This window comes from Haliotis rubra, unplaced genomic scaffold, assembly GCF_003918875.1.
Source record: "Haliotis rubra isolate DU_JTF1 unplaced genomic scaffold, ASM391887v1 Scf449, whole genome shotgun sequence".
Classification (NCBI taxonomy): Eukaryota; Metazoa; Mollusca; class Gastropoda; order Lepetellida; family Haliotidae; genus Haliotis; species Haliotis rubra.
This window is the reverse complement of record NW_025767134.1, coordinates 890,310-910,093: the sequence shown is the minus strand read 5'-3', so window position 1 is coordinate 910,093 and position 19,784 is coordinate 890,310. Positions and strand designations below refer to the sequence as shown.

The 19,784-nt window shown below is 38.3% G+C and overlaps 1 long non-coding RNA gene across 1 annotated transcript; it reads left to right on the top strand.

Annotated features, from left to right (window-relative positions):
* Positions 1–3,434: 3,434 nt before the first annotated feature.
* On the top strand, positions 3,435–5,645 carry LOC124289760. The gene is made up of 3 exons (XR_006901754.1): positions 3,435–3,518; positions 4,872–4,937; positions 5,576–5,645. It is a non-coding gene; the product is annotated as an uncharacterized LOC124289760 (long non-coding RNA).
* The last annotated feature ends 14,139 nt before the right edge of the window (positions 5,646–19,784 follow it).

The following is a 19,784-nucleotide window of genomic DNA, read 5'->3' as shown; positions in this document are numbered from 1 at the left end:
ATTATGTCAATGTAAGGCAATATTAACTGAATACCCGGTCCTTGGGCAAGTTGGCGAGGGAGTAATGTCTCAACATGAAGGTGAATGTTATCGGGGTTGAGTGTGTTTTCGAAATAAATTGTCGAAGATAATGCTTGAAAAATATGCTTGAGAGTGTTGAATAAAATGAAACAAGATTCTAAAGATGTTTATTTTATTTACGTAAACTCCCAAATTCGGAGTGGTGTGGAAGCAATAAAGTTATTAGTTAGGTCGGAATTCATTTTGTTCCTAGTGCTACTTGGTGTTCCCAGTGAAACTGGTTCTGATTTACTATGAGAATGTATGCAACCTGTTAAAGGATTGTTTACAAAAGGATCTCAGTTGCCAAGTCCTTAGTCTGCGCACCACTGGTCACTCTGCAAAGTCAATGATGCTAATAGAACTATGATAGATTAGCTATGAGTGATTGAGTATAGTTTTACGCCGCTTTTAGCAATATTCCAGCAATTTCACGGCTGGGATTCAGTGGAATAAGGAAGGCTGAACTGGTCGGACAAAAGTGACTGATGGCTGATGGCTCTTGTCTGCTGCATATAGACAAAGGAATATCATGGAACAAGTACCGTTTGGCGGGGGTTCATTGATGGCGTGGGGGTGCCTCTCAAGTGACTGTAAGCTTGATCTTGTGATGATGAGACAAATGCTGAATGGACAATGTTACATTACTTACATCATAGACAGGTTATTGTCCGTTTCAAAGACCATCCTCTGAACACAAGGCCAGTCTTTATGGACGACAATACTTGGCCACATCAAGTTTGGAACGCATACAACAATAGTAATCAGCACTATAAAATGAGTCATTTACTTAGGTTTCTTCTCTGAATAGTGTACTACTATTAGTTATTTTTGCCATTTTCTTATTCCTTGAGGTTCAATCTATCCAGATGATAACTTAAATTGAGGTTTGGATAAGTTCTTTTGTTATGTTTAATGGTAAGTAGTGATACTGTGAAACATGTTGCTGGTGCGATCCTTTTTTCCATTTTCCCATGTGTATATCTAAAATGTGCGAATCAGTTTTTGTAAACTTCCATTTATATATAGGTCGAGAATTCGAGGGACAGTTAAACGTATAATTGATTACTACATACAATACATTAAAGAGATAATGAACATTGATTAAAAACAAATGGGTCCATTAATAGATAAGTCCACAACTGATTATGTACCATTTGCTGGGTGTAAATAAGCATTGTTTATCATTAAAAACGTTTTATAGATATAACCGGTACCCCAGAACGCATCGTGTCCATTCAAATCTTCAGTTTCGAGATCAAAATCCTTATTATTAAGCATTGATGATGTATGAATTTAAACGAACACTGTGTTATAGCAATGTTTAGAGATAAACAGACAGCCAAGCATCCAGATTTCTATTCAACGAAACTGAGGAGTTTTCCTTGATTACCAAAAATAGTTAACCCACCACTGACTGACTGACTGACTGAGTTTGTTTTTACGCCGCTTTTAGCAATATTCCAGCAACATCACGGCGGGGGACACCAGAAATGGGCTTCAAGTTAACCCACCAGATGTGATATCACTGATAGTCTTTATATATATAGTATGGATTATACATGCTATATTCTCTTAAGAGTAGTTGAATTTTTAACCACAAAAGTATCTTGAATGCTGATTGCTTTTGGATTATAGTTATGTGCCAAGAACATTCACTTCATCAAAGTTAGCCATGACTACGACAGTTTCACTGTATAATATTTATGAGTTTATGGATGACTTATGGAAAAGCATTCTCCGTATATTTTGTTCGGACAATGAGTGAGTGATTGGGTGTTTAATGGAGAGGAATCATCTATGCCCTCTAACACTCCACACAGAAATGCCGGATTTTTCTGTGTTTTGGAATGCTGTATGTCATATTTGCTGTGACTAATTTTCATTTGAATTATCATTTGCTGTTCCTGGAATCAGTGCCTTCAACCACCAGACACCCGTCCTCCAACGACAAAGACTATGTGGTGCTGAAGACACATTCTACCAGTGGTCCACGTCCGAGAAAAGCTATTAGTGTTACCCAGCACTAACCACGACGAAGATGCTCTTCAGGAGAGTCCCTTGAAGTTGGAACTCGGTTTGATTTAAACATATTTTGTTCACAAATGTGAAAGGATTGGGGACAAATTATCCAACTTAAAATTCCGGTTTCCTGTAGGTTGAGATAGATACGAAGTAGGGTTGGGTACTGCCAAAAGTTTCGTATTGCGATATATTGTGCTATGTGTTGGCGTATTGCAATATGTATTACAAGATATTGTAAAAGTATATAACACATGGTTTGAGGTAGTTAAATTTCTGTTTCCTTTCTTTTGAAACAATGCCACTTGCCACTGTCAGGACTCAGATGTGATTGTACAAGAGATCAGTTGAAAATGTTTCCAAACTGAAGACTTCGCTCTAAAGTTTGGAACTCGATAAAAAGCGTTAGCAGCGGCGTTCGCCAGTTTGGTTTGTCGGTACCAATCTATTATATATATATGGTTTAAAAGTCACGCAAATGCAATTATATGAACAATAAACATTCTCAAAACTATTAGTGTATGATAAAATAAAAGAAATAAGGAAATACAAATTTTATTAGTAGTTTTGACTACATTGGGTGATCCGGTTCGCGAAAGTGTACCGCAAAATATCGTATTGTGAAGTTCGAATTGCAATATACCGGTGAACCGGTATTATCGCCCACCCCTAATACGAAGTCACACAACTAAACCTGTCTGCACTTAACAGATAACGACCCGTGAAGATCCGGGGTAGAATAGTTCTTCAGCAACCCATGCTTGTCACAGAAGGCGACTGTGCTTGTCGTAAGAGGCGACTAACGGGATCAGGTGGTCAGGCTCGCTGACTTGGTTGACTCATGTCATCTGTTCCAAATTGCGCAGATCGATGTTCATGATGTTGACCACTGGATTGTCTGGTCCAGACTCCATTATTTACAGACCGCCGCCATATAGCTTGAATATTGCTGAGTGCGGAGTAAAACTAAACTCATTCATTCACCTAACATATAACATGCTACCCAGAGAAGTTAAGTGAAATTTAAATGTATATGGAGCTGTAAACCTAGAATTCTTTGTACCGTGAGTTTATCAAGACACGATCAGTGAGTGGATAAAGATAGTCAAAAGCCGCTTTTGCGAAGCTTTACAAGGCCATTCGTGTTTCTATATTTGTGCTTGAAATTTCAAGATACTAAGTTGAAATCAAAAGGCCCCAAAACGCAGCCGTAGCCATCGCAGTAAGTTCGATTCAAGGCCGCGTGATACTTAAAAATATGAAAGTGAAAATATTTTCTTAATTGTCTCGAATGTAGGAAGTAACTGAACCTATTGTTACTAGCAAAACTGAACCCAAAAGGCAGATGGTGAGGAAGGTAGTTGCTTCCTTCTGATCACATTGTGACGCACTCCTGTCCATAGTGTGAGTAGCCAGTAGTCAAGCTGCGACTCAAGGTGAATATATTAGATTCTCTATACAGTAATCTATAAACTATATTTTGTATTTCGATAGAAGTCATGTATATAAGCTGATATTCTTGAATCCTGCTCCAAACGTGATTCTCATGATGTCATATATATATGCATGACATCATGTGAATCACATTTGGAACAGGATTCAAGAATACCACCTTATATACATGACTTCTATCGAATACAAAAATATCCAAATGCACTAGTGTGACGTTTAATATATATATATATATAAAACGTCATACTAGTGCATTTGATGTTTTATTGAATATTAAAACATCCAAATGCACTAGTGTGACGTTTAATATATATATATATAAAACGTCATACTAGTGCATTTGGATGTTTTGCATTGAACGAGAAGATGCCATGGGAGCAGAGAAACACGAACTCTCTGCTCCCATGACATCTTCTCGTTTAATACAAGACATCCATATGATGTTCTATATTTATTATATACCCTCTCATGTCATCCGTATTGCTCCCCTGTATTACTATCCTACGTTCACATGGGTATTGTGTTGCATGACAGTGTTGTCAGTAAAGTGATATTTACATATCTATATACATCCATTGTGTTTCCTGAGAATATGGCAAACTGTAAGAAGTGTACACATTTCCTAGGAATGACAAGTCTTTATGGATGATCAACTTCTTACAATAGCGACGTTTTGGTATAGACAATTAACAATGAAAACAAACATAATTATACATGATACAAGCGGAGGCAAGGTAAAAGCATGATGAATAGGATTACCAAAGAAAGCGGGGATAACTAATTGAGGGAGAAGGAGTTAATTTCATAGCATGGTAATTACGCATAGGCTATTTTACAAGAATATTTTTAGAAATTGACATCAAAATACGAAAATGTTATACATTATAGCAACACATATCGATCAGTAGAACAACGTATAGGTTGGGAAAGGGCTATAGAAAACTGAAGAGTAATTTCAAACATATTTGCCTTGAGTTAGTTTGTTTTACTTGGTAGAGGAAGAGTGGAAGATAAATTCTGAAAATCCTCTAGCAATTATTATTACCGTTTTTATAGCTACACATTTTCCCACAAATATACATGTCTCTATTTGCATCAGACCCTGTCAGAATCAAAAGCTGCAACATGCACTATCAGATCCAGGACCGTGGTTTGTAATGTTTCCTTCCGTGATCTCCCATTTCCCTTGATCCGAATGTCACCCATACAAAATAGAACACTCCATAGGAACCAAAGCTTCAGTCCCTCATCCCAAACTATGACCTTGATAAACTCAGATGCTGTTAAAAGCAAATTAAACAGTTAAATATCGCACTACTTTCAATCTCGATTTTCAGAAATCTTCACCACAACAGCCATGGTTGATGCCGTGGTGATGACCCTACTGTGTGCTGCTGTAGCAGGTCAGTACACATGCATCCTCGTCATTTATTATCCATGATACAAGATCGCAATGCAGTCTGTATTTGTTTCACTGCCTGGATACACGTGATTGTCTCACAGTCTAGACTGTTGATGACTCGGTATGTAAAAGTCACAGTCTGTTTCCTTGACTGTCTCAATGGAAGCCATCATGGGTGGTACGTCGAAAGATAATAACTGCTTTCAGGCGGTTGTAGTTGTAAGATTAACACCATGACACACGGAATTCAAAGGGTAGTTGTTGTTTTTTTAACCACTCTGTTGGATTATAGTTATGCAGGCACAGTGTCATTCACACTTTCTCAGTAAAGCACAGATTCTAGTACTTGGGCTGAGTCCCATCCGGGATTCGAACCCACACCCTCAGAGTCAGGCACCTAATCGCCAGCACACAAAGTCAGCCGCCTAACCCACTGAGCCACTGAGTGTCCACAGTACAATCCCTCACTCAACACAAGAAAAGTACTAGAATCGGTACTTGAATGAGTAAGTGTAATCCCTAACATAACAAGTTTACACTTACTTATTTCGACGAGAATAAGAAATGGAAACGTGTTTCGGATTCATTGTCTTACATTAATATCAGTCATTTCATTGTATGCCGTCTCTTTGTTCATAGGTTCCGCTACCAGCAGTAGTTGCAGCAACTGTGACGGTAACAACGTCACCTGTGTTGACGGTGTGTGTCTACCTCGCTGTGTCAGTGTGACGTCATCTGAAGAGAGTCTACAGTGTCTGGACTCCAGGGTCTATGGTAAACAGTGTCAACATGACTGTCAAGACACCTGTCTCAACTCTCGCTGTCAGATGAACAACACTCGTTTTGTGTGTAAAGAGGAATGTGTGGCCGGTAAGAAGGGAGATAACTGTTTTGTGAACTGTCCTACAGCCTGTAAACAGTGTAAACGTTATGGTGGTGGTTGTACAGGACCGTGTGAGAATCCCCAGTATTACGGTCAACACTGTAGAACTCCCTGTCCCTCCATCTGTACAGGTGGATGTAATAGGATCACAGGGGAGTGTGGCAGCTGTGAGCCGGGGTACACAGGGGACGAGTGTGATGTTACCTGTCCCCACAACTGTAGAGACTGTGACAGGGAAACAGGCGAGTGTATACACTGTGTTGAAGGGTACTGCAAGGATGGATGTGACGAGCAGGGAGATAACTGCAACAGCAAATCTTGTAAAACAACATGCCAAGCAAACTGTAATGTTTATGACTTCACACAAAACCAGTGCAGTGGACCTTGTATCAACGCCAACTACTATGGAAAGATATGCACCATTCCATCTCCAGATAACTGTGACAAATGTGAGAAAGACTCTGTGAGATGTCTCCACTGTGCACCAGGTGTGAGAGGGGAACTGTGTAACGAGTCATGCCCGTCTAACTGTAAACTGTGCGGTCGCTATGACAACAAATGCATTGGCCTCTGTCACGACAGTAACTACCACGGAGTGAACTGCTCCGATCCATGTCCCGTCGGCTGTGAAGGGTGTGAGAAGGACACTGGACTGTGTATCGGTTGTGCCCGGAGCTTCAGTAGGACATACTGTGATGATATGTGCTCTCCGTGTTCACAGGACACGTGCCACAGAGAACCTTGTCAAAAACGTATGTGACATAGTTCACTCATCTATTCCTTTAGACCCAGGGTTTTACCTTGACCAACAAAATTAGGGGACATCAGGAACCCCCACTTTCTGAATTCAAGTTTCCGTACGTAAAACACGAGTCGTGTAAAGTGATGACATGATGTAGAAGACTGCACTCTAAGGTTTAATGATTACTTTCATTACACGAACTTGATATTTTTGTCACGAATTTCGAGAATTGAATATTATTGTGCGTTCAAGGGGACACATTATATGTATTTTTTCTGCGTTTATTATATACGTCAGTGCATATTGGACAAACATTTCTGCGTGGGCACCACTGACGTTTGTCAGAATACTTACATTTTAACTATATTTAATGAACTATATAATGAACGGATATGTTTATATTTGCAATGGATGTAGTTAAAATTATATGCTCGGTAAAGTTCGGATATCAAGCAAACTAAAACGAACAAATTTTAGATAAAGTTGCTATTTGCTTAATTTTCTTTGACGATGAGATAAAACACATGTGATAGGAAACCGGCAGATTTTTTTTCCATAATCATAATAGATTCTCGCACATAGCAAATATTCCTTTAGTGGAGCGGCTAAGCAGATAAAATGTGCATTTAATGATAAAAGCATGAAACATTGCACATTTATCGACTGATGCATAGTGAACATTTTAGGATTTGGAGGCACTCAAAATTTAATTTGCGTATGCACAGTAGATAAATAATATTTTGTCTTTTCTGGCTACCGTTATAGCCTTGGGCCTGCCATCAGTACACTAATGGGGCGACTTTTTTTTAAAAATACTGAACCAAAATACCGGTTAAACATCTTGAAAATATAGCTGAGTCAATGTTATGAACGCTGGCCAGTGCATGTAAGTGAGGACTGTTTGCACTTGCAGCGGCTTTACAACCCTTTGTAAAGACAAGATACCAACACATGCCAAGATTGTGATGCCTGGTGTAGTGTCGTCCAGTAGGGAACATACTGTCCACTTTCCTTCTGCATTCAACCCCACTCACTTGGAAATGGGAGTTCAGGCTGTGGAAGAATGACTGACCCCATACATAACCTGCCTGGTAAGCCGCCCATTTGACAAGCTGTACATGTGTTGATGGGATGGCATAAATTGAGTTTTTCTTCGCAAATAATCTCAAACAAAAGTGATTAAACATAAAAAGAAAAATATTCCCAAAGCATCCTTCCATGATGGTAGGGAAAGAGCAATTGCCATATAGTGCTCCTACTTCGTGTGGGTTGGAAGCTGAGGGAGGTTCTTAGCCTATATCTCTGTATGCTCGAAGTATCACCGATCACATCCAGAAGGATATAGTTGTTTGGGATATTTCTGCTGTGACATCTCTCATGAGCGGGATGAAGAATCGTCTTACCTTCTGACGTCTGGTGCTCATTCTACGTAGATAGACGCGTGGGACTCTGTCCAGACGCAGTAATAAGTCTTCCTTATCTTCATTGCCAAGTATTGAAGATAATAGTGGGATGTGAAAATGTGGGACTGGCTGATTTTTTGGCAATAAAATCCAAACGGAGGTCAAGATGCACTGATGCATTGGGAACCTTTATCAAATCTGGTGAGGCTGAGGTCTACAGAAGGGAATTCAGACATCCTGAGTGAGTTTGGAGCCTTCACCATGGTGATGACAGAGCTGATGGGTGCTAAGATTGAGCCCCGTCTTGAAATTGTTTGAGGTTCTGAGGTTGTATATCTGCTGGAATCCCCTTACTTCTGGCAAATTGGTCAAGACTCTTCCACTTATCATCATACAGGCTTCTGGTAGATCTGCATAGAGACAGGGAGACTGCTGCACTGCTGGAATAGCCAAGTTCTTGATATGCTCCATGCGTGCAGATCAAAGACACTCTGGTTTTGATGCTTCTGTTTCATCTGAGGATAAGTGAGAAGGTTTGACCAATCTGGAAGTTTTAGAACTGCTAGCTTGATGAGTTCATCAATGATTGATTGGACAGTCTAGGGGCCCAGCGACTAATGGCTATTGTATTATTCAAACTATGTGATAAGTATGTGTTATGAATCACTTTGATCTTCTGTATTGTCATGGTAGGCTGTACACTCACACAGCTCTATCGGGATATTGAGATTAACTTTCACAATGGATGTTCATGGAGGATTTCACATCTCGCATTCAACGACGAAAAGGTAAACACTACTCTTACTCTGATATACCGAAGTGCTCTTCTCATACTATCTGGTGACATCGAACTTAACCCAGGACCTGTTGATAATGTTGTTTCATTTCGTGAAGAAATACTATCAGCATTTAAAACGATGAAACAGGATATCACCTCGGAAATCAGAGACCTGAAGGTAGATATGGGGAAGATGAGTAACAAGCTAGATAACATAAGCTCTGAGCTGGCAGATCTAAGATGCAGACAGGAAATTCTACGTGCTGATGTTGACGAAGTTGCAGATAGGTTAGATCGCCTAGAGATGTCTCCAAGCAACGTCAATATAACCATGGTTACTGACAAAATAGACAGTATAGAGGATATGCTGGAGAAACAAGAACAATACAGTAGACGCTGCAACGTCATTCTGTATGGTCTACCTGAAAAACACGAGAGACAGTCTCTGTGTGTAAGAAATATGTATGACGTGACACTTTGAATGGACATAACACAGACGGTGATAATGATATCACTAGCGACTGTATCGTTGCCGCACACAGGTTAAAGGGGAAGCCAGGCCAGCCAAGACCCATGATAGTCAAATTTCTCTACCCAGAGAATAAAGTGTGGGCCTTAAAACTGAGAGACAGACTTAAAGAGGACAGATACAGAGTTTCCTCAGACCTCACGAAAACCAACGACGGAAGCTCAACGATTTGAAAGCTGAGAACAAAGTTCGCTATTTCAAAATGGTAAACTGTTTGTGACCGAGAAGCAGAATACAGATACCACCCCACTCAGCCAGATGCGTCGTCTGCTACCATGCCCGACCCAGAGCCCCTACATCAAGCAAGCAACAGAAGCCTGGACCCAATCTACGCTCTAGAGACAAGCGAGAGAGAGGAGGAGATAGGGGTGTGGCCAGGGCCCAGATGTTAGTGTCCATACCATCAATAATCACACATTTTTATTTTGGAATGTCAACGGACTCACTTCTAAATCATCGGATGCTGACTTTGTGAGCTATGCTGAAACATTCGATGTAATTGGCATGTGTGAGACGTGGAATACCAAAGAAGAAGACCATGATATGTTCTCGGATGAGTTCATGTGCTACAGTCTAGATGCAGTTCGAATCTCTGCTCATGGTAGATCATCAGGGGGACTATTAGTGCTTGTAAAGAAGCCATTAGTACAGTACGTTAAAATGTCTAAGATTACTCCAAATTGTGTATTCCTGCTGTTCGACAAAGTGTTTTTTAATTCAGAAAAAGATGTGTTGTTTGGTTCTGTATATATTCACCCTGAGACATCTCCATGGTACGCTCATAATAACGTACATTGTGGTATATCCTTGCTACAAGACTCACTAACTGATCTTCTACAAGAGCTGGGTAATATCTCACTTGTGATTGGTGGTGACTTCAACGCAAGAACCGGCACTAACCCAGACTATGTAGAGGACGATATAATATCTACTCTAAAGATGGACTATTGCGAATTCTTACACGATAATATTCAACATAGACGGTACTCATGTGACAATTTTGTTTCAAACTATGGTAAAAAATTATTAGAATTATGCGCAAGCTTGAATATCTCAATTTTTAACGGCAGAACTGGAAATGATAAATTAATTGGCGATTCCACGTATATCTCATCAAACGGAACAAGTGTGATAGACTATGTTATCGGGTCGAGTGACTTGTTTACGTTGTGCAGCGGATTCGATATCGGATGTAGGCCAGAGTCTCCACATCTGCCAATCACTTGTGTATTTCAGTCACGTGGTGACATTGACAACCACAAGGAAGCACGTGCACGCGATTCACACTCTGGGCAGAACTTCAGGTTCAAGTGGACTGATGACTGTGTAAACGAATTCCGTGCTAATCTGTTTTCACCTGATGTAACAAAGACTCTAGACCATTGTGCTTGCCAAGCTATCTATGATGTAAATCAATCAGTTGAATCGTTTACTAATGCCTTACTCAAGGCTGCTGACTTTACAAAGAAACGCTGCAACAACTATACTAAATCTAACCAGCCATGGTTTGATTACGAATGTAATTTCCTTAGATTAGAAACCCAAAGATTGTTAAAAATATTCAGAAGGGTTAAATCTGACATATCCCGACAATCATATGTCGATTGCAGAAACAAGTACAATGATACTTTACGAAACAAGAAAAGACTCTACAATATGTCAATAAAAGACAAATTACTACAGAATATCTATGATGCAAAAATATTCTGGAATACGCTTAAAACATATACAGCCCCCAGAGCGAAAATGAGCAATGTTGATATTCATGTATGGTTTCCTATTTTAAGAACTTGTATCAAGACAAAAGCACTGTGTCTGATCATACCGAGCCCCATATTAGTGAATGTGATTTTGATTATGACGTTGATGACATAACATGTACTATATTAGATTCACCCATTACTAGGGACGAAATATCTGAGGCTATTCTTAGTAGCTTAAATCTTCAAAGTCGCCTGGTGAAGATAACTTATTGCCGGAGTTTTTAAGCATTCAATGGATATTTTATTACCGTATATGGAGCTATTGTTCAATATTATGTTCGAGTCCTCCACTTTTCCAGACAGCTGGAGTACAGCAATTATTGTACCTTTATTTAAGAAGGGTGATCGTAATGATCCAAATAATTACAGGGAATATCCCTTCTTAGTACTTTCAGTAAAATATATACATCTGTACTTAACAATGGAATAACATTCTGGGCAAATACATACGAAAAGGTTGTTGGAATCACAAGCAGGGTTTAGGAAGGTTATAGTACAATTGATAATATTTTTATTCTACAATCTGTTATCCAACGTTATCTATGTAAGAAAAAGGGAAGTTCTATGCTATATTTGTCGATTTCAAAAGGCTTTTGATTTTGTTAACAGGGATAAACTAAGGGCCATTCTCAAATATATAGAGGCGTTTCACCTAAGATGCTTAAAAGCCTTAACTTCTATCTATAAAGTGTGTTAAGGGACAGGTGCGTGATATTTCTCTCTCTCAGTTGTTTAATTGCCCACAGGGTTTGCGACAAGGGTGTGTTTTAAGCCCGCTATTGTTCTCATTCTTTATCAATGAATTAGCTCTTAGAAATTGAATCCACATGTTACCCAGGTGTACAGCTTCACCCTGATGTTGTACAAATGTTCCTACTACTTTTGCTGATGATATTGTACTTTTGCAGACTCTGTATTTGGTTTACAAAACGTATAAATATTTTAGAAAGTTTCTGTAAAAGTCTTCAATTAACTGTTAACTTGGAAAAACCAAGATTGTTGTATTTAAAATGGTTGTAAATTATCAAAATATGAAAATGGCATTTCAATGGAATTCTTTTGAAACTGTTTCATCTTACAAATATTTGGGTATTTTATTTGCACGTTCTCTATCTTGGTCTCCCCATGTGAATAACGCCGCTTTGCAAGCTAAGAAAATGGCATACGGAATTCTAAAATCTCTTTATACGTTTAATCCACTTCCTTATGATTTATTTTTAAGATATTTGATACAAAAAATTAGTCCGATTCTTTTATATGGAGCTGAAATATGGGGAGTTGATAATTTTAAAGAAGTCGAAGTTGTACATATGTTTTGTTGTAAACGTTTTTAAATGTCAAACGGTCGACTTCGAACCATGTAGTTAGGGAGAATGTGGCCGTTATCCAATGTATGTATGTATATATAAAAAGTTGTTAAATATTGGTGTAAGATATGCAAAATTCCCGATTCCAGATTTGTAAAGAAATGTTATAACATGTTAGTTTTAGACTCTGTAAATGGTAAAACAAACTGGGCATCACAAATTAAGAATATTCTTTACTCTTTTGGATTTGGCTTTATGTGGGAACAGCAGCAAAAATTATGTAATGTCGATAAATTCATATCAGAATTTGTTTTTAGATTAAGAGCAAGTTATGAACAAGAATGGCACACATTGCTTTTAAATAGTCCTAAATTTTCACTTTATTCTTGTTTTAAAATCTCATTTCATGTTGAACTTTACATAAAAGACTTATCAATTTCAAAATTCCGATCGGCCCTTGCTAAATTCAGATGTTCTTCACACCGCCTCCAAATTGAAACCGGTCGCTATATTAATCAACCCAGATCAAATAGATTATGTTTTATATGTAAAGATAACTTTTTGAAAATGAATTCCATTTTATTTTGGTATGTAAATGTTATCAAAATCTGAGATGTTTGTATTTACCACACAACTTTTATTCGAATCCAACTATTCATAAGTTCAATATGCTCATGTCAACTGGCAATCCATATACTGTAAGAAACCTAGCTATTTATATACACAATGCAATGAAACTTAGAGATTCACTTCTTTGCCAATAATATCATACTTCCTTTTGTATACTTTGTAAATTAACTTATTGTCTTCTAAACGATATATGCACATATGTACTGCTCTGAAATCCTGAAATGTAGCCTGGGCCTATGGCCTCCACTACAAAGAAAATAAAGATTCGAATCACTTTATATAAGTGATGGTACATATAGTAAGTGTTCATGAAAAGATGAGAATATCCTGCACGTCCCGAATCACATTTCCCAAGCATATGTGAGTGAGTGAGCGAGTGAGTGAGTTGGGTTTAACGCCGCTGTTAGCAATATTCCAGCAATATCACGGCGGGGGACACTAGAAATGGCCTTCACACATTGTACCCACGTGGGGAATCGAACCCGGGTCTTCGGTTGGACGACCGAACGCTTTAACCATTAGGCTACCCCCGCCCCCAAGCATATGTAACTGCAACTCAGTGTTTCACTTGGAGTGTGAGTGAGTTCAGTTTTACGCCGCACTTAGCAATAATTCCAGCTGTATGGCGGCGGTCTGTAAATAATGGAGTCTGGACCAGACAATCCAGTGAATAACAGCATGAGCATCGATCTGCGCAATTGGAACCGATGACATGTGTCAACCAAGCCACCAAGCCTGACCACCCGATCCCGTTAGTCGCCTCTTACGACAAGCATGGGTTACTGAAGGTTCATTCTAACCCGGACCTTCATGGGTCGTGTTTCACTTGAAAGAACAGGAACATTAGGTACAACGGAAAACAAAACACACGACGTACAGCTATATTGTGTCGGTCTGTAAATAATGGAGTCTGGGCCATACAATCCAGTGATGAACAGCATGAGCATCGATCTACGCAACTCGGTTACAATGACATGTCAACCAAGTCAGCGAGTCTGACGCTTCTTACGACAGGCATGGGATACTGAAGATCAATTCTAAACCGGATCTTCACGAGTGAATCTCTAGTGATGTCATCTCATTGTTATTTGAAGAAACTTGCTCGTGACCTCATCTTTTCGGTTTTTACTGTTTCTAGTCGTAAAGTGACTCATGGACTTTCTAGGGAGTACCTTTCTGACTCAGAGAAAATTCTGAAACAGACCCTCTGTCCCACGGATATATTTTGCATTTGAACACAATTATTATAACACAATGAAATTAGGAAATGAGCTGAGTTATTTAAAATCAAATGACCTAAATTTCAGTGCAATGCTTGGTAACAACTTTGCTAAGAAGGAGTCATATTTTTGATAAATGAAAGTGACGAAATTTGATGGTGCGATTCCGACTATATCTTAAGCTTGTGTTCATAAATTACCATACGAAAATGTGAGAGTATCCTGCCCTACCTGTGGCACCCTTTACAAAGACATAAAACACAAAACAATACAAGGGAGAAGTAAACAAAAGAAAGAAAAGATGTGGAATTACACATTGTCTCTGAGTTTGTCTCTGAGGTGTCAAATTTGGAAAGATCTTTCACATGTCGATAATAAAACTACATATCCGTTACAGGATCATTATGGCAAGTTTCCCTCGCTGAACCGTAAGGTGTACTTTTCGCACGTCAAAATGATTTCCCAAAATATCCCTTTTATTTTCACCTGAACACAGTTTGGTTACTTCCTTTGGGTCATTAGAAGGACTCCTATGCTCCTACGCAAGTCAAAATGATTCATCAATACATCACTTGTATTTCAGGTTCACCTGAACACACTTTGGTTATTTCTTATGGGACACTAGCATGATTCCTATGCTCCTACGCAAGTCAAAATGATTTACCAAATTAACCCTTTTTATTTCAGGTTCACCTGAACACACTTTGGATATATCTTTTGGGGCATTAGCAGGACTTCTATGCTGCATTGTTCTAGCCATGATCATCATATTTCGGATATATGTGAGGAGGAGGTAAGTGCTAGTACTTCTTTACTCTTAAAATGATTTTGAGAAAATGTAAGTTCAAACTGACTTAATACTTTAATGGGATCTATTTTAGAGTCCCAGTCCCTTATAACATTAGCTGTGACAGGTAAAGAACGAATTACAACATAGATAAATACCTGGAGCTGGTTATCGTCCTGATGATTACATTTTGATGGACTGCAGTGTATGAGTGTTTCTTCTGACATCATCATGATTTTCTGACAATGTTTTAGAGTGGATTTTCCACTGCAGATTTGGTATTCCATCGATAATAATTTTCTGTAATACGTGAACGCATTTACATCGGATAACGGGTTTTCCGCTATTTTTACAGAAACACAGATACTCCTTTCTTCAGGAACATTTCAAGCGCAATCAACAGCACCAATGCCACGTACAGTGAGATAGATGACAGTTTAGTTTCACCATCACGGCCAACGAGACCTGCTTTACCTCTGAAAGAAATCCCCAAGAAAAGGAGGGCTGTCTTGGATGCATCGGCGCTTCCCGAGATGGAGAGTGTTTCTTGTTGTGAGTCGATCCAGAATGAATGTGATGCTGATGTAGCCATGATGTCTGAACAAATCCATCACCTGACTGAAAAGACTGATTCAATAATCTTTATTGAAGAAAACTGAGATTTGTCAAATGTCAATGTAAGATATCTTACTACGGACAGACAAACAGAACCCAGGATGTGAATGAAACGTTTGAGGAGTGAGCGTTTTTTGAGAAATGAACTCTTTCACAATGCCTGGTCTGATGCAACTTTTCGTCACAAAACAAAACAAATCCAACTTAAATTAGGGCCATCCTTATTTCAAGTGTACATGAATAATGTAACAACTTTCAAAACTATCTGTATCACTGGATGCTTCGCCTATGATACATAGATTGGAAAGTCAACAACTGAGACAGGTGAAATTGTTCACATATATAATTCTATGAGTTTACCTTAAAATTTACTTTTTTTTCGAAAGACATTACAACATAAAATAGTTTTATAAATATCAGTCGGGATTCACTGACAGAAGGTTGTCACCAAATTTGTTACTCGTCATGTTAACAAGCACTCTTGTGGGACATTTTGTGACATTGCAAACACATGCGACATGTCATAATATATAGGCACACTGGAAAATCTCATAAAATAGAGTATGGCACAAAGGTGCATTGGATAGGTATGACATAAAGATGCATTGGATAAGGTTATGCCACAGGGTACGGCATAAAGGTACATTGGATAAGGTTATACCACAGGGTATGACATAAAGGTACATCGGATAAAGTTATACCACTGGGTATGACATAAAGGTACATTTGATAAGGTTATGCAACAGGGTATGACATAAAGGTACATTGGATAAGGTTATACCCCAGGGTATGACATAAAAGTACATTGGATAAGGTTATGCAACAGGGTATGACATAAAGGTACATTGGATGAGGTTATACCACAAGGCATACCATAAAGGTACATTTAATAAGGTTATACCAAAGGGTATGACATAACGATACATTGGGTAAGATTATGCCACCAGGTACACGAGAAAAAGCATATACTACAGGGTTTGACATACAGATACATTGAATAGGCTTATACTACAGGGTATGACATAAGGGTACATTGGATAAGGTTATACCACAGGGTATGACATAAAGGTACACGACAAAAAAGCTTGTACTACAGGATATGACGTAGAGGTACATTGGATAAGGTTATACCACAGGGTATTACATAAAGGTACATTCGATAAGGTTATCCTACATGGTATGACATAAAGATGCATTGGATAAGGTTATGCCACAGGGTACGGCATAAAGGTACATTGGATAAGGTTATACCACAGGGTATGACATAAAGGTACATCGGATAAAGTTATACCACAGGGTATGACATAAAGGTACATTTGATAAGGTTATGCAACAGGGTATGACATAAAGGTACATTGGATAAGGTTATACCACAGGGTATGATATAAAAGTACATTGGATAAGGTTATGCAACAGGGTATGACATAAAGGTACATTGGATGAGGTTATACCACAGGGTATGACATAAAGGTACATTGGATAAGGTTATACCACAGGGTATCACATAAAGGGTACTTTGGATAAGGTTATACTACAGGGTATGACAGAAAGGTACACTGGATAAAGTTATACCACAGGGTATGAGATAAATGTACATTGGATAAAGTTATGCAACAGGGTATGACATAAAGGTACATTGGATAAGGTTATGCAACAGGGTATGACATAAAAAAGTACATTGGATGAGGTTATACCACAGGGTATGACATAAAAGTACATTGGATAGGGTTATACCACAGGGCATAACATAAAGGGTACTTTGGATAAAGTTATTCTACTGGGTATGACATAGAGGTACATTGTATAAGGTTATACCACAAGGCATACCATAAAGGTACATTTAATAAGGTTATACCAAAGGGTATGACATAACGATACATTGGGTAAGATTATGCCACCAGGTACACGAGAAAAAGCATATACTACAGGGTTTGACATACAGGTACATTGAATAGGCTTATACTACAGGGTATGACATAAGGGTACATTGGATAAGGTTATACCACAGGGTATGACATAAAGGTACACGACAAAAAAGCTTGTACTACAGGATATGACGTAGAGGTACATTGGATAAGGTTATACCACAGGGTATTACATAAAGGTACATTCGATAAGGTTATCCTACATGGTATGACATAAAGGTACTTTGGATAAGGTTATACCCCAGGGTATGACATAAAAGTACATTGGATAAGGTTATGCCACAGGGTATGACATAAAGGCATACGACAAAAAGCTTATACTACAGGGAATGACATAAAGGTACATTGGATTAAGTTATACCACAGGGTATGACATAAAGGTACATTGGATAAGGTTATACTACAGGGTATGACATAAAGGTACATTGGATAAAGTTATACCACAGGGTACGACATAAAGGTACATTGGATAAAGTTATACTACAGGGTATGATATAAAGGTACATTCGATAAAGTTATACCACAGGGTATGACATAAAGGTACATTGGATAAGGTTATACTACAGGGTATGACATAAAGGTACATTGGATAAAGTTATACCACAGGGTATGACATAAAGGTGCATTGGATAAGATTATGCCACAGGGTATGACATAAAGGTACATTGGATAAGATTATGCCACAAGGTATGACATAAAGGTACACGACGAAAAGCTTCTACTACAGGGTATGACATAAAGGTACCATGGATAAGGGTATGCCACTGGGTATGACATAAAGGTACACGACTAAAAGCATATACTACAGGGAATGACAGAAAGCTACACTGGAAACGATTACAAAATATAACACCAATGGTAACTTATTAGTTACTTGTTAGATCGTCGCCGAGAAATGTCTCAGTGGCCATTTATCGATTCACAATTTCAGCAGGGCAGATGTCACACTTGATTCAGTGCTGGGGCCATTCTTATTTCAAGAGTGCATGAATAATGTAACAACTTTTAAAACTATCTGTATCAGTGGATTTTTCACCTATGATACATAGAAGGGAACTTCAACTACTGATACGGCTGAAATTAAAAAAAACAAATATGAATTTCTAAGTATTCTTTTTACACGAACAACACCGTTTTCAACGATTCATGGAATCAGCGGAATTCACAAAATGAAAGAGGTAATAATTAACAGTAATTCTGTAACTTGTTTTAAAACAGGAATTTTTTGTCCAAATGTACGTACAATTGCCATCAGACACGTCACACTAAGACCCAGTAGTAATAAGAATATTGATGTGTTTTGAGTTTAGATCTGACATTTTTTCATTTGCATACGCCCTAATATGAAGTGATTTGTCACTGAAAATCGAAATCTTTAAAAAACCTATATGAAGAATGATTTAATTGTTAACTATTTCCATTAATTTATAGTGTAAACTTAAATATTTCTATCTAAACCATTAAGGTCTAATTGACCCTACGTCTCTGTTGTATTGTGTTTTATATGTTGCATTTATATGCATGTATATTTTCACAGAAGAAATGTTTTAGTTATAGTGTATATGATGTAAATATCGTATGAATGTATGTATTGTAAATCAATGATATTCCATGTATAAAACACAGTTTAGTAAATATTTACTTACTCTCACGCCTTACTTAATTCAGTATGTTCATCATTGTGCTATGACAGTAACGCTTCATAAAAGTATGTAAAAATGTTCCGCTCTGCATATCACTCGTGGCTGTTCTGCACGTTACCCTACACAATCACAGTAATATAATAGTCATAATACATATTGATGAATACACGCACGCACGCACGCACTCATGCACGCACACAAACAGAGACATAGTCGCGAGTGGTTGTTGTGTGGTCCGGCAGTGAATTACTCATTCCAGCCAACATGCACAGTCACAGTGGACATACGATATCTGACGTACCTCAGTTCTTGCTGTTGATATTTACATATTACACTATTCAATTGAATAAAGGAATTTTGCACTTCACAGAACTCCCATGTGATAACAGCCGACTTGGTTCCTGTGCAACTTGTTGATTGTCTTGTCAGAGAGTGGTTGCAGCTATCGTTGTTAATCGCGGTTATACTGTTGCTGAGCTTATCATATTGTGTATTTGGTTTGCATCATGGTTTGTTAATCGCCTGTCTATTGTCAGTGTTAATTGGGGCATTGATCCCCTACATCGCATGTCTAAGGTACTATTAATACAATTGTGAACTTTCTCCACGTTGTATACTACTAC